Source organism: Pelodiscus sinensis, chromosome 6 (assembly GCF_049634645.1).
Source record: "Pelodiscus sinensis isolate JC-2024 chromosome 6, ASM4963464v1, whole genome shotgun sequence".
NCBI lineage: Eukaryota > Metazoa > Chordata > Testudines > Trionychidae > Pelodiscus > Pelodiscus sinensis.
In genome coordinates, this window is record NC_134716.1 from 104,397,824 (window position 1) to 104,414,645 (window position 16,822).

The 16,822-nt window shown below is 39.0% G+C and overlaps 1 protein-coding gene across 2 annotated transcripts in view; it reads left to right on the plus strand.

Moving 5' to 3' along the window:
• LIFR (LIF receptor subunit alpha) overlaps positions 1-16,822 on the plus strand; it is a 90,917-nt gene that overhangs the window by 11,668 nt on the left and 62,427 nt on the right. Inside the window, exon 2 of one of the 2 annotated variants that reach the window (XM_075932518.1) lies at positions 11,938-12,056. The exons of the other annotated variant lie outside the window; for it this stretch is intronic. The gene's annotated coding sequence lies outside the window, so the exon portion shown is untranslated. The remainder of the gene's footprint in view (positions 1-11,937; positions 12,057-16,822) is intronic. 2 annotated transcript variants of the gene reach the window in all.

Sequence of the window (16,822 nt, forward strand, 5' to 3'; positions counted from 1 at the left end):
AAACAAAAAAATACTAAAAGTGATTTTTATACTGAAAATATCCATTTAAGCATTGTTATTAATGTTAATGTGTGCTGCTTTGTTCTCTGAATTCTGTGAAAACAATAATTTTTTTCTTTTTGTTGCTTTCTTTCACTGTTGGCACACGCTGGGGAAATACCCATGTAGGAAACTTAGCTGAGTTTTTAAAGGTTTTTAAAAAAAGCCTTTGGGGTTTTTTTTTGCTTACCCTTTGAATCATAGAACACTAGGACTGGAAGGGACCTCGAGAGGTCAACAAGTCCAGTCCCCATATGTACATATGTGTTTTGATATAATAATTATTAAGGTTACTTAATATTCCCTATTAAGTATTTTGAGAATAAATTCTTAATTTACTTTGTAAAACTTACTTCTGCAAATATGTTCTTGAAAATAATGGGGTATATTCACGGTATTCCCCACAGTGTTTGCAGGACCAGTTTCTTAGTGGTTATCTGAAGGATAATGTTGACTTCCCCTTTTATACGTACATTTATACACAGATGTTTGTTTATAGTGTTTTGTTTGTAAGCTTGTGTCTCTTGCCAACAGAAATTGGTCCAATAAAGATCCATCTTATCTCTCTAACATGCTGGAACCAACATTTATATACCACTACCACTAATTTAAAAAAACCAAAACCTTCACATCTTTAGCCTTTACTACTATAGACTTTCAGTTTTGCTCTTAGTGCCCAATCGTGCCCTATCTACAATGCAAAATTTGTGAGCATGTTATTTATTAATCTGAATAAAATTACTCCCAGTCTTGCAAATGTAAACATGTGAACAAGGTGTGTGACTCTGTGTGTGTGTGTGTGTGTGTGTGTGTGTGTGTGTGTGTGTGTGTGTGTGTGTGTGGGGTGGGGGGTGTTACTAAAGTTTACAATATTTATATAAGATCAGCTGTGGTATAATTGCAAAACAACATTCTAAGGCTCTTTAGACACTCATCTTTTCAATAATTGGCACGGATCTTTGATTCTTTCACATGAAAACTATTTTTAGTCTTTTCCTTGCTGGCTGTAAATTAGATCGAATTACTGGAAATGATTCATTAATTTCCTTTGAAGTTTGTGTATGCAATCCTGAGTATTGGGTATGGAAAACCTCCTGATGCCGGGCTACTCAACATGTGGCCTGTGGGCTGCATACGGCCCATAGCCTGTTTGTTTGTGGACCGCATTGTGGTTTGGGTTTATGTGGGGCTCAGCATGCAGCCTGCGGGTGGGATCCTTAGAACATAGCCTCCGCTGGGAACATGCTCCTCAAAGGTGAGTCAATATAATGGTCTTATGTTATGCGTTTTAATAGTTAAATTCCTGGACTGTCATTACTCATTAAAGGTGCTGTGATATGGATGGAAATTGGATATATATTGCATTTTATTAATATCAGCAGAACTGACTTAAATGGGGCCTCTGTGTTGTGTAGTCTTGCCTTAATCTTTGTATTCATGCCCATCAGTGTGAAAGAAGCTATTTGCCTATCTATTTGCATGTATATGCAACCCCACTTAAGTTGCAGCCCTCGTCATGTGCTGGGAGTATCATCGTGGCCCCTGATGCTTCCAAAGTTGAGTAGCTCTGTTCTAGTGATTTTCTTTAAAAAAAAAAAAAAAAAAAAAAAAAAAAGCTTATTTTTTTTGGAAGGCCCACAACAATGTGCTGTGTTTTTGTTGGTAATTTGGTTTTTTTTTTTTTTTTCAAAAAGAGTTACTTGAAAATAAAGAATATTTAATGTTCTATGTCAGGTACTGGGAAAAAATTTCAGGGATGTGAAGTTCACATCCATACCAGAGGTGCAAAGAGCAAATGTTTGTAAGGAACTCAATTTATGTTTATGTTCCTAATGTTCTTTAAACATTCTCTACAGCAAATCTAGTGAGAAGTATTTACAACCTAGTTTGCTAGTATGTAATATTGTCATCACATGCTGTATATTGTACTGCCAGCAGTCTTATGTGTTCATATAGTGATAGAAATGTAGCCGTGTTAGTCTGGTGTAGCTGAAGCAAAATACAGGACTATGTAGCACTTTAAAGTGCTACATAGTTCTGTATTATGTGTTCATGTTAGGGATGTAAGCGAGTAGCTGACTACTCGACTGCCTGATAAGCATAAGATTATCAGGTAGTTGAATGGAGTACTCAATTACTCGCTCCTCTCCCCTTGCTGACTCTATATGAGAGGCAGTGGGGGTGGTGGGGACAGGAGCTGGTGCTGGGGGGGTGAACTGCCTTAAAAGCCTGGGCCTGGGCCGCAGCGAACAGGGGTTGCTGCACCTGGCGCAATCCAGGACCAAGCTGTCCTGGTTCGCACCAGTCTGGGACTGCTGCCTCTTCATTTTAAATATACCAAGAGCTGCCCAGTGGCTCTTACTACATTTAAAATACAGAACCGTAGCATAGGTGGCTCCTGGAGCCAGCGTGAACTGGGACTGAGGGGTCCCAGCTCACACTGGCTCTGGGACTGCTGAGGCTTTGCATCTTAAATAAAGTAAGAGCTGCACAGAGGTGCAGTGGTCCCGAACCGGTGCGAGCTGGGACTGCTCAGTCCCAGTTCGAGCAGACTCCGGGAGCTACCTGCGCTGCAGCTCTGCAGAGCGGCCCCCTCATCAACTAATTGTGTAGTTGGTACAATTTGTATCAACTACACGATTTACCAAATAACTGCTCTTTAACATTTTCAATGCATATAATAATTGAAACTGAAATAAATCTTGAAAGTTTAATGATTGCAAGAATCGTAAGTTAAGATCTTCAGTATGTAAGGTTATAGAACTAAAATAACTCTCTCCAAAGGCTTTCAGGGTTATTGGGTTTTAAATGGGTTTATGACTCCAGTTTTCTGGTGAGCTAGCCACAGTTTTTTGGCTGAAGGGGACCATTTCATACAAAAAGTCAGTTGTGACTATTTTAAAATGTTACATCATGAAATTCAAACTAGTTGTATTAATTATGTCCGAACATCAAAAAGTAGGAAGAGCATCCTTGACTTGGTGAATAAAGTGTCACTGTTTCTCTGGCTGAACTCTGTAAAATACACAATGAAGAAAAAATCTCTATAGAGAAAGCTTATAATAATGTTAGAAATAAATGTGTGATGTCTGTATTGAGTTCAGTGTACTTCAAAAGATGACAATGATTATGTATGACTATTGTATCAGTAGACTAAAAACCTACACAGAATAGTGGGTAGTGGTCATGCATTATCCATTTAGCTATGAATGTCTAAGACATGTTTAAAGAATGAGAGTAGTTTACGAGAATTAAATTGATTTCCTAGTAATCAAGGGAACAAGATATTCCTGAAACTACAGATCCATACTTTCTGATGAATTAGTATTATATTAGTATTTCCTGTGACTTAACCTTGCATGCCATGTAGTAGTTCAGCTCTTGACAGCTGCCTACAGTGTGTCAGTTTCATCACTTCAGTAAATTAATGTAAATAGACAACATTCTATTCAGCTGATTATTGACTATGTAACTAGGTCTGGATAACTTACAGTCCACTACAGTCAAACCACTGTGAACTTTTTTCCCCTCACAGCATTGCGAATTGATTGACTGTGTAGCATGTGCTTGTGTGTGAGAGAAGAGGCCAAGGAATGAGATTTATTATTCTGGTGGATTGACTTAAATCACTGATCTTAATAATGCTTTAAATGGGTAAGCAGGAAGCCTTGATATAAGTGATCATTATACTCTTATTTTGCATTTGTATTTTTAATTATTTTCCTAAAGAAAGATTGATTTTCATTAGTTGATATAATTTAGTTTTGCATTTTGATAATGAGATGCATAGAAACAGTTAGTTAGAGCCCTGCCAAATTTGCCAATTTCACAGTCACAGAATTTTATAAATTGTAAATTTCGTTATTTCTGATACTTAAATCTGAAATTTCACTATGTTGCAATTGTAGGAGTCCTAACTCAAAAAGGAGTTGTAGGGGGGTTGCCAGGTTATCCACCTCTACTAAAACAATTATATAACTTAACGTAAAACGGTTCTGATTTTTACTTTTACATTTTTATTGTTAAAATGGTAAATGACGCATTTCTTATTAACTAGGTTATGACTAATTTTCCACTTATTTGTGTCAAGCTGCATTTGAATGAAAATTGGAATTAAATTAAAAATGCACATACACAGCATTTTAAAATGTAGTTGAATAACATCACCTGATATGTTAGATATGTATTTTTTCCTCAAGTTTATCAAAACATGTTTTTCATTTAAAAGTGGTTTACTAGCTAAAGGAAGTGTAATCAGTGTCCTTTACTATTTTAAGAACATATAGCTCTTATCTGTAGAGGGGAATTGGACAAGTTTTCCTGCTTCTTTTTCAACTACAGTAAACTTCCGATAATCCGGCACCTTTAGGACCCAGGGGGTGCCGGATTATCAGATATGCCGGACTATCAGAAGGGGGGGCTATGCGGGGTCTGGAGTGGGGTGGGAGAGGATGCAACCCCAGACCCCCCATAGCCTCCCCTTACGATAGTCCAGCTGTGCCCCAGGAGTCCCTGATTCAGCTGCTGCTGGTGAGTTTCAGCAGCAGCTGAATCGGGGATGCCTGCAATAGAGCAGCTGCGGTGCTGCCGGTTGGTCCCGCAGCGCCGAGGGGCGGCGCTACAGCACCAACCCATCAGCACTCCAGCTGCTCTTGGGGACGCCTGGGGCAGAGCAGCTGGAGTGCTGCCGGGTTGGTCCTGCAGCGCCAAAGGACGGCGCTGCGGGACCAACCCGGCAGGACCCCAGCTGCTCTGCCCCAGGGGTCCCCGATTCAGCCGCTGCTGAAACAGATCAGCGGCTGATTCCAGGAAGCCCGGGGCAGAGCTGCTTTTCCCGGGGCTTCCTGGAATCAGCCGCTGATCTGTTTCAGCAGTGGCTGACTTGGGGACCCCTGGGGCAGAGCAGTTGGGGTGCTGCCGGGTTGGTCCCTCAGTGCCGAGGGGCGGCGCTATGAGAGCAACCCGGCAGCACCCCAGCTGCTCTGCCCCAGGCTTCCGGATTCAGCATGCTGGTGAAACTGACACTGCTGGTCAATTTCAGCAGCAGCTGAATCCCTATGCCTGGGGCAAAGCAGCTGGGGTGCTGCGGGGTTGGTCCCGTAGCGCCGCCCCTCGGCACTGCGGGACCAACCCGGCAGCACCCCAACTGCTCTGCCCCAGGGGTCCCCAAGTCAGCCGCTGCTGAAACAGATCAGCGGCTGATTCCAGGAAGCCCCGGGCAGAGCTGCTCTGCCCGGGGCTTCCTGGAATCAGCTGCTGATCTGTTTCAGCAGCGGCTGAATCGGGGACCCCTGGGGCAGAGCAGCTGGGGTCCTGCCGGGTTGGTCCTGCAGCGCCATCCTTTGGCGCTGCGGGACCAACCCGGCAGCACTCCAGCTGCTCTGCCCCAGGCGTCCCCAAGAGCAGCTGGGGTGCTGCCGGGTTGGTCCCGCAGCCCCGAGGGGCAGTGCTACGAGACCAACCCGGCAGCACCCCAGCTGCTCTGCTCCCGGCTTCCCCAATTCAGCTGCTGGTCAGTTTCAGCAGCAGCTGAATGGGGGAAGCCTGTCCGGCTGCCCCAGCACTTCCGGGTTCCTTATGGTGCCGGACCATCAGGAGTCCCGAAGCATTGGATGCCGGACTAATGGAGTTTTACTGTACTAAGAAATTTCTACAGCTTTGAATGAACTAATAACCGAATTGAAGTAAATGAATAAATGGAAATGAAGGACATAGTATCTCTGCATCTATAGAGGAGGTTTCTGCAGTCAAAAGCTGTTTTTGTACTTCAACAAATTCTGATTCCAGATGCACAGCCAGTGACTTCTGCAAGTTTAGTGGTTTGACTTACAAACTGCAGTAAAAACATGTACTACTTAAATACTACTTTTTAATTCAGTTTATTATTTGATAGAGTATCCTAAATTTAGTCTCTAAAGGTTGTCATAATTTAAAATTTAATTAAGTTGCTTATTTTTAAAAGAAAAATGTATTTACATTAAATAGAAAAATTTATCTAAAAAAATCAGTGTTATCCACCCCGTCGTTTGTTTAAAAAAATGTAAAAGAAATAAAAGGAGGATTTTTTCATACATATTTTAAAAATAGAATTTTAAAGTGATTTAAAGCATGTTCTTTTTTACTATCCCTTTGTACAGCACTCTGCACAGTGAGACCCCCCACTGCAATACAAAGAATAAATATTATTTCTAGTAGTTTTGCCCACAAGTAAATTAAATATAGAAATACATATCATAATTCCAGAAATGTGAGCTTAGCCTTCATCAGAACTAAGACCCCAGTCCTGCAAACACTAGGCATTTGCTGAACTTTACTGTTGTGAGTAGCTCTATTGATTATGATACTAGAGGCAAAAGAAGCAGATTTTGTTTTATAATTAAGTCAAACACAATTTTTTATTTCAAGTAATTTATTGATGGGTCCTTGGCTGCCATAGGATGAATAAAGACATTTGGAAACGTTTAAATAAGATTCTGTTTTGTTCTTTAAATTTCCATATTCAGAATGTCAGGTCTTGTCTTCTGTCTCGTGGAGTCATGTTATAGATGACACAGATGTGGTTTGGAAACTTCCTGCGCCCTCATTTGAGTTAAACACCCATAGTGATCACATCTCATCTGTTGTCAGGTTTAATTTCTGGAGTCTGTTAGAAACCTGCCAATTCTTTAGTTGGCCGTAAAGTCTTCGGTGGTGGTGGAGAATACAGGTACCTGAATTTTCAGTGTGTGGTGGGGGGGAGGGAGCAAATTCTTTTTTGCCAGTAGGAGGAAAAAGTCTTTCTGTAGGAACCAGGAAAGTGTGGGGATACCCGATGACCTCTGGTGGCTGGTTGTAGGAGACATGGGAGAGACTCAAGCTTCATTGAAAGATGAGTTAATGATAGAAATCTGTACAGAAAAATATTTCTTGATATTTTATTACTATAATAAAGATTCTGTATTTCCATATGTGATTCCTCTATCTGTGTCACAATAGAAAATCAAATTTTCCAATAATCTTATGTTTAATTATGGATGCCCCTGTGGTCAGTTTTTTGTTTTGCATTTGGAAGGCTTATTTTAACAGACGTGTTGCTTTTTGATAGTCAAGTTTTTCCTTTTTAGCTTAAATTTTCCAATAAAGCATGTAACTTAACTCCACAGTATTGAGAATTGTAGGTTTGATCCAACCAGTGGTCCATCTACTCTGATCACATGACTGTTTACTTTGCTTAAGAGTCTTTGGTATGGACCTTGTCAAAAAGCTTTCTGAAAATCCAAGTACACAATGTCAACTGGATCACTTGCTCATATTCTCAAAGCATTTTGATAGATGGGTGTTTATACTTTACAAAAGCCATACTGAGTCTTCTCCAATCTATTGTGTTCATCTCTTTGTTAATTTTCTTTTTTTTTACTATAGTTTCAACCCATTTGTTTCGTGCTGAAAATAATCTCACTGGCCTGCAATTGCCAGGGTGGCTCAGGTGTAGGAACCTCCCTTACATCCTATGCAGTGAGGACTGATGTCAAGAATTCAGTTTGCTACTCTGCAATAGCTTCATCTTCCTTGAGTGCTCCTTTTACTCCTTGATCATTCAGTAGCTGGTTCATGTGGTAGGTTCTCCATGGCATCAGCTGAACCATGCATATAGATGAGGGCTGTGTAAGACCCTAGCGTAATAACCAAACAAGATTCATAGATTCATTTCTCTTCCTTCTGTAACTATGTACACAAACTATTGAGCCCAGTGGACAACAGCTGAGCCAACAACCTCTGCTGGCCCATCGGCAAGAGTTCCACACCTTTAAGAAGGGGTGGCGCTGAGGGCAGAAGGAGTGGGGCTAAACTGCTGCCTAAAATGTGGCAGCACCCCCCCATCCCCTGCCCCTGCAACTCTTACTGCTGCCCAGAGTGTGCCGTGTAGCACTCAAATAACAATTTAAAGGTCCCAGGACTCTGGCTGCTGCTGCTGCAACTTTGCCTGGGGTGGTGGCTGGAGCCCCAGGCTCCTTGGAATTGTCGGGTCTTGGAGAAACTGCCCTCTTCTACCCCCTCCACCCCAGTCAGTGGGTCTGGTGGCAGTTTTCCTGTAAATAATTTTCTGTTCTGAAAACTTTGCTGTCATGACAGTGTACTGAGTTCTAATATTAACAAAAATATATTGCTGAGATTTCAGACCATATTTTGTCATGTTTGTGAGTGTTTGATATATGAAATGATTAAATATGATATATTTAGTAGAATACAGTTGCAGAATGCCAGAATCGCATTTTCAAAAAAAATCTCCTCCCAAAAATTTGCAATGTTCTGTGTGTGTTCTTTAGAGTATAAAACCAAAGTGCTGAAAACGTGTAGTGGGTACTCGGATGTCCTAAGTAATCCTGAACTTATGTCCTTGGTCAGTGTACTTGTTCAGTTAATATGCTGCACAGTTCAAGAATTCAGGGATGTGTAGGAGCTCACTGAATTCCAGTATAGTAAGCAAGCACAATTTTTTCAGATTCAGAAGATAAGAGTAGAGTCCTTCACCATAAGATGACATTATTGTTATCATTTACAGTAGGTGTCACGTTTTTTGGCTCTAATAATTTAAAATTTCATTTAAAATTCCTATTGCTAGTCACTTCTTTTTCAACAATTACAGTAGCTTCCATCATGCAATATATTCAGCTATAAGGCATGAAAATAATTGTTCTTTCTTAGTTGATAGAGTACCTTCAGCCCCTTAAACTCAGTTTTCATTAATACTGGTGCAGTGCATCTGCAGTTCTGGAAATGATGTGCCCTATGGCAGAGGAATCTGTGTTCTTCTGCCCAAGGATCCTTATCTCATAGGATAATGTGAAGGCTGATTCACTTCTGTGGAAGAGTCTTCCTGAAATTCCCAGTCTATAGTAGATTTTTTTTTTCTTGATGCGACTCTTGAAAATGTAGCAATGATGAGTGGGTTGGTATTTTAACCACCTGCATGGAGAAAATCTAGACAGCACAGGCTGAGATTTTCAATTCAAGAATAAGAATCAACTCCCATTGAAAGTCCTCTTTGTATTTTATGAAATCTTACCCTCAGAGGTTAGAATACTAGCAATCAGTCTGCACTAATGGTCCCATTGCTATCTCCAATGTTAGAACATGTTATGAGAACAGTGTCAGTTTTACAACCAAATCAGGGATCTGTTTTAACTTAATACAATATTTATGAAGAATAGAGTGGTGGGACAGTTAATATTTTTTCCCAAAAATCCTAGCATATGCTCACCTTAGGTTTATTTTTATTCACTATATCTAAACTTTTCATTTCTTGGTACCCTTTTTACTGGCCTACCTGCTAGGTACAACTTTTGGTTGCACTTTTGTGTCCTCCTTTTACTCTGGGAATGACTCCTACAGCATTGTTATACTCTTTAGGTTTCTTCTATGTTTCCTGTCCTGTTACACACACGTGAACAACATAGGTTTGCCAGGTGTCCGGTTTTGACCTGGACAGTTCTGTATTTGAGCTTTCTGTTCGGGAAACATTTTGAGAAAATATAAATGTCTGGTATTTTCTAAATAAGGTGTATTATAGATTGTGATGTAATGTCAAGTGTCTCCAGTATTTTTTTTTAAATCACTTGGCAACCCTAGAACAAGGGAAATCTCCTGCCATTGTCTTCGTCCCAAATGCCTTCAGCACTGTATTCAGCAATTCAATTAAGCAATTTTGGTTCCTGTTTTTCCTGCATATGTTTCTTATTTCTGAAGGATAAGGGCTCACACCTTAAGGACAGATGGATAGAGAGATAGCATGCAAGGGAAAACAAAAAGGGGGATTTTCTGTACGACACAACAAGACTCAAAACCTTTTACCTATGTGAAATGCTTTATTCTATTCACTCATACAAGAGGGCAGCTGGCCCCTTTTTGACTAATCGTGTACTGGACACAATTTGTATCGAGTAGGTTATTAGTCATTTACTCGCTACTTAACATCCTTAATTCCCACAGCAGAATGGTGCTGCAGGTGAGATTAGATTGTTACTCGTTTGAAAAATGTCCATTGGTAAACAGCATTCATGACAAATCACTTGCAAAATGTTTTTTATGAAAGTCTCAGTCCTTCACATGAATGAATTCTGCTCTATTCTCAGATCACTTGTCACAGGAACAATCGGGCTACTGCAGCATATGTGATGCAGTTGTAACTCCTAATCCTTGAAAGACTCTCCACTGCAACTCTGCAGCTGGAGGAAACTGCTGTGGTACCTCTCTCATCTCCTCTGGGATGCTTGTATTTGTCTTATACAAGAAGTGTTAGCTGCAAAGTGTTCAAAGAGCTGCCCAAGCACTCTCCTATTGTATTTTAGTACAATATTCGAGCAAACTGTCCTGTTCTCTTCCTTGACTTTACAAAGACATCCTTTTCCATCTTTGCAAATGACTGAGAAACATGTATATACATAAGTTCTGATCAGAATTATTTCATTCTATGAGTCTGTCTGCCTCAGAAAAGAGAAACAGTCCGGTCCCTGAATCGATTCTGTGGAATTGGGTGGAAAATAGATTCCCCAACGGGGATTCATTTCTTCTTCACAAACTGTTCATTTAATGTTTCATGTCTCCCTTTTTTTTTTTTTTTGTGCTCTGGAATACTGCCATAATAAAAAAACACAGAAAGAAAGCCTGCATTTTAGGTGACCAAAGGGAGATTTGTGTCTTAAGTTTGGGAATTTCTTTGGAAAAGAATGCATTCCATTGAAGAAAAGCCAAGAAAAATATTGGCATGATCATTAATTCTACTTTCATTCTGTATCACATCAATTAATTTGAAAGCCAAGGACAGAATGTCGGAAGGTCAGCAAAGCCTATTCTTAAGGAAAAAAAAAAGTTCATCTTCTGTTTCTATTACTATTATCTTTACTGTCAGCTGTATTGGCAATGTGTTTTTGTTTCCCAGAAATGTGCATTTCTGGCATGTATTTGTAATTAGGGGAAATTTTTGGAGGCGTTTTGCCTGTGCATTCTGCAGTAGTAGGGTACTATGCAATACATAATGTAATATGATACTTGCATCTTTTCTCTGGGGGTGTTCTCTTCTTTTGGCTGCTAATTCCTTTATTTTCAAAAACATATAACTCCATTTAAGTAAAAAAAGAGAACATTTACTTCATTTCCCTGCTGCCCTTCACCAGGGCCCCAAACCTTTCTTTATTGGCTTCAAGGGTCTGAGACTATCAAGTACCTGCAATTCTCTTTGGCTGAGTTGGAAGTTGTGGCTGCTCACTACTGCTCTGGGTCAAATGCTCTGTGAATCTCCATGATCCTTTAGACTTTCACTGCCCCTCTATCTAATCATTTTCCCTTATAATATTTTCCACCTTAAGTTGGCTGACTTGGTGGTAAATTTAATCCGGTTCAACATAAACTTTAGGGGAAAGAAACAAATTTCCAATAACTTTCGTAAGTTGTTGTAGAACAAATTTTCCATACAACATTTGATACCTCTCCTTCACCAATTGTATGGCCTCGTGACATCTTCCTGTAATCAGAAAAAAGTTTCTTCAACGTTTCTGTGCAGATGTTCATTGTTCTTCATTATCTGCTTATGGAAAACACAATTTTAGTTCAGACATAAAACATAAAAAGTAAGCTTCTAAATGTTTACCCTAACTTAGAGATTTTAGGCAGAAGGAACCATTATAATCATCTAGTGCAGTGGTGGGGAACTTCCCTTGTGTCAGGGACCATTGCCCCACAGAAAAGTCAGCTGGGTGCCTCAAACATTCAGTAAAAACTTAAGGGCTAATCCTAGGCTTTGGGTGGGGCCAAAATACAACTGGTTCAAAGTGTGGGAAGGAGCTCTGAGTTGGAGCTGAAGTGAGGTGCAGGAAGAGGTGAAGGTGTCCGCTTGGGATGTAAGAATTTAACTCTCTGCAGGCAGCAGCCCAGAGCCTGCTGGTGTCAACCCGGATCCTGCAGGAGCTGGTGGCAGCCGGTGGCTGTTGGCAGCCCAGAAGCCCTCCTGCACCTCCTTCTCTCCCTACCTCAATATCCAGGTAACTTTTAATTGTGTAACCAATATAATTTTGATCAGTTATACGGCTACTGTTTTTTATCTATTTTTTTTTTTTACATCCTTAGCTCCAGCTGGGGTGGGGCTTGGGATGAGGAATTACAGATTCAGGAGGAGGTTCAGTGCTGTGGAAGCGGTGTGGGCTATGGTGTTGGGCTGGAGATAGGAGTATGGGGTTATGTTTGGGAGGATTGGGGTGCAAGCTGTGGGAGAGATTTTGGCTCCAAAATGGGGATCAAGATTGGGATGGGAGTGTGGGGTCATACTGACAATTAATCAGTGCACATGTGTTTACAGGTCTTGTGACAAGCTGAGAAAATGAAATTGAAAAAAACCTGTTCCTTCATAGCAGAGTACACAGTCATAAAGCACAATACAAGTTTCTCATACATTTATTACTAGGTGTATTGTATTCACCCAGGAATGCTTTCCTCCTTTCTCTCTCTGACGTATTACCCAGTACTCCCACAAATAGCTGTGTTGAATGTATCAAAACATGGGTACAAGTTAGTCCTCTCTAGTCAGCTGTTCATTAAATCATTAATAGTTCTTTTGAGGATGGTCCCTGTTTAGTAAGGACCAGTTCCTACTTTACTGATCAGACCCTAAAGGTCAATGTAATAACTTCACCCATGCTGCTATCAGAAGTGGTCTGCCTTGTCTGTCTATTATGGTATGCTGGTAAATAACTGAACCTTCTATATGTAAGATCTTTGCATTTGAGGAGATCTTTATTAATGTCGCTTTTGAGAGGGCTAAAGTGAGTGTCTGTTTAGGTGGATGGAATAAAAACTGTTACTAGAGAAGAGCTTAGCTCTTTTCACAACATGGACCTTTATATACTGCAAGAATGGCTGTTACATTCTCACTCTAGAAATGGTATCGTTTTAGAGACTACAAAAAAAAATATGCCTTTGGGCATACAGTCTTGTTTAACAGAGCCTTTTTTTCTCTTTACATTTAAAGTAAAAGATTGCTTTCTAAAAACCCTTGAAAATGAATCTACTATATATCAGTAAAGATCCCTTACACTTAAAGCCATTGTCACTTCTAACATAACTGGAGAAGCGTGACGTAAAATTTTGCTTTTAGTTAACAAATGGATACAATATTGTGTTCTAGTGCATGCATATCATATAACTGCTAAGCTAAACCTTTTATGGTTTATGTAGATTTAAGAATCTGCTGTATGGTTCATTTATAATATTCCACTCCGATAATGAAGGATCTTTTAACTCTCATGTGAATTTGCTTTAGGGGACTGGAGGCAGCTTTTATGAAAAGGAAAAAGAACTTTCTGTTTCAGATTTACTTCATGTATTTTGTATCTTTATAGCTGAAATGGAAACCTATAAAACTGGAATTTTCCTCCCTGACATTTTATTTACAATATGTGACTCTTCTAGTAGTACATTTTATAGTTCACTGAAGAACTGGCGAGAATAAGCAAGAGTCAATTAGTCTATATTTTGTGTAGCAGATTATATTTAGTAAAATATGCGTTTAATACTCTGGCATATGTGTAAATATGTTTCTCTTATTTATTGTTTTAGTGTCTCACTGAGTTAGAAACAGAAACAAACTGTATTGGCAAATGATTTAGGGATGTCTAGTGTTGTTTGAACTTCTAGTATGTCTCTGCTAAAATGTTGTTTTGTAACTTTGCACAGCAGAGCAGTTTAGTAAATGAGTTTTACACCTGCTTGTAGCAACAGTACTTCAGGGATAAGCCTGTTTTCTCCAAGGCATAAACATGCTGTTGTCATAGTACTGAGCTATGTCAGAACTCCAGCCCTTACCACAGTGAAACAGAGAGACTTGGCACAATATTCTATAGTTGTAAAGGATCAAAACTTGATCCTATTGACTTCAGTGGCAAAACTCTCACTGATTCCAGTGAGGGTGGGAGCATACTGTGTTTCTTACAGTTTCAGTGTTGCTAATGGAAAGGACACTTAATTAATTTGAATACCAAACTTAATTTTTTCTTTTTTTCCTCTTTTTTAGGAAACAAAAGCCAAATTATGAGATCTTGGAGTTTATATATGTGTAACCTACATACTTAGTGTGGTTTACTGTCCCATATAGTGGCAGTTTAGGCTGAGAGCCAGCTGGCTTTATAGCTCAAGGGTAGAGGCACCAATACTAAGCTCCAGAGATCCCAGGTTCAAATCTCCCTGGTGGTACTTACATATGCACAGGTGTGAGTTGGATATGCAGATTGTACACTTTGTTCCCAAAGTGTGTAAGCAGTTTTTTCATGTATAAAATTGAAATTGAAAAAATATGGGCCCTGTGTGCTAAGTTGAGTTTGCAAAGAAGTAGTTAAAATATCTTTCTAATTACAAAACAGTATGAACAAATCTGGTGTGAAGGCACTGAAAGGCAAATATACATGAAATACTGAGATGTAGCATTGAATTCACAAAACCGTATCAGAATAAAGAAGTTGGCTTCTCACCCACCTTTTAAGAAATAACATGAACATTATATTACATTTTGTAGAGGAATACATGCTTTAAAAGACAAGCCTATCTAAAGATAAGTCATTCATCTAGCACTTTTACATGTGTATTTCAATAAAAAATTAGCCTGCAGAAACAGGATTAAAATGATGAAAAAGTAATTTATAGGGATAAAAAAGTCTTTATATTTTAGGGAGGATAATTTGAACCAGCATGGTAGCAAAAACAGTGCCAGTGTGGATCAGAAAGAAGGCTGCTTTTTTCTCCCATTTTTTAACAAATATAGGTGAAAGTTATATTAATTTTTCATTACTAGAAATTTAAGCTATATTTTATGAAGAGGCCTAAAGACAAACCTTTTTGAAGAAGCATTTCTCTATTTAACATATTTAAAATCATAAGTTGGTAATAACAGCCAGTTTATATTCCCCTTATTCTGTACACCACTGGATCAAAGAGAGATTTCTTTCCCCACTTCTTAAGAAATACAAGTGAAGGTTGCATTAAGTTTTGTAAAGAAATAAACACTTTAAAAGACAAGCCTATCTGAAGAAGCATGTGTTTGTTTAGAATTTTCACATGTGGGATTATGTTTTAGGCACCTATGAACCAGTGGATCAGATATATGAAGGATGCTTCTTTCTCCACTTTTTAAAAAATACAACTGAAATCTATTTTAAGATTTATTTTACTGGAATGTTAAGCTATATTTTATAAATACTTTAAAAGACAAGCCTATATGAAGATACATCCTTTCACTTAACATTTTTACAAGTGTGTTTCAATTTTAAAAAAATGAATACACGGAAACATCCCGGAGTTAAAACCACAGACACTCAATAACAGCTAGTTTGTTCCCCTCATTCTGTAAACTAGTGGATCCGAGAGAAGTTTCTTTTGTCACTTCTTAACAAATAGAAGTAGTAGTTATATTAAGTTTGTCACTAATGTTTGAACCTTGGTTTGTTTCTGCAGCATATTTTTTTTTAATTGAAACTAATTGGTAAAAGTATTAAATGGTGGAAAAGATGCTTGCGGGTCTGGTTTTTAAGATAAGAATAAAACAGCTAAAGGGAGGTGGGGTTAGTTGGCTCTTGTTTAAAAATCTTGGGTCTAGAGGATTGGTTCTATTCCATGATTGATGCCGCTGTAGAACTGCTTTGGCTTGATCTAGCCCAGAGGTGGGGATAACTAAACTTGGGGGGGCGGAGCTGTGAGCCTTGGGAGATCTTTCTTTCTTCAGGAACAGCCTCAAGGGTAAGCTCTCCCTTCCTCCCTACCTCTCTTCCCTGATTCTTTACTTTATTTAGGCTTTTTCTACCTCAGCCGTATGCTTCTTATCTTTGCCATTTGCAGTGGACTGTCTTTCCCTCATTTTAAATGTCTCTTTCTTCCTTGTGCCCTTTTAATATTGCAAAGTAACTTTTAAATGCTCTTTTTCACCTAATATTTTAAATGCTTATCTTTTAACCTACCTTTATATTATTTATTATTTTAAAACCACTTTTTTGAATGTTTTTCATCATCTACCTTTATATTTAATATTTTAAGTGTTTTTTAAATGCTTCAGTAGTGATCTTTTTACCCTGTGCTTACTCATCTTTACAACAAACTTCACTGTCACTAAACACAGAATTTTTCTCTCTTCTTTAATTTTTTCTGTTTTTGTTCTTTTTCAATTCAATTCACACAGTTACACTTTCATATCCCTAAATGACTAAACACAGAACTTTCCTCTATTTTTAACTTTTTCTCTAAACCTAGCCAAGCATCTTTCTCTTTTAAAAATTCTTTTATTTAAGGACTCAGTTCCATATTTTAGAAAAAAACTTCTCTGAAAACAGTCCCCTCTCCAAACATAAAAATAAACTCTTTTCTTTCAAAATGGCCAACAGCTAAACCTAACCAAAAATCTTTTATAACTTCTGTTCTTTCCTACTTTTTCTCTATACTTGTGTCAAACCAAATATAAAAATGAATCATTTTCTTTCAAAATGGCTGACAGTGCCAAATCTCAAAAGGAATGGCAACAGAAGCAGAGGGTGGACATAAGACCTTAAAAGGGGCATAGAAACCTGCCAGAAAATATGTGATGATGAATATTATTCAGGTATTTACTACTCAGGGGGTGAAAGTAACTTAAATTACTTGCAGATCCTGTTGTACTGCAACCCCCACTTTGCTCCTAACTTCAGCTTTGGGGAGTAAGGACAGTATGGGAGCTGGATCAGCCCATCCCCAGCTGGCCACTTTCTTACTGGGCCACACTGGCTTAATTTCACCT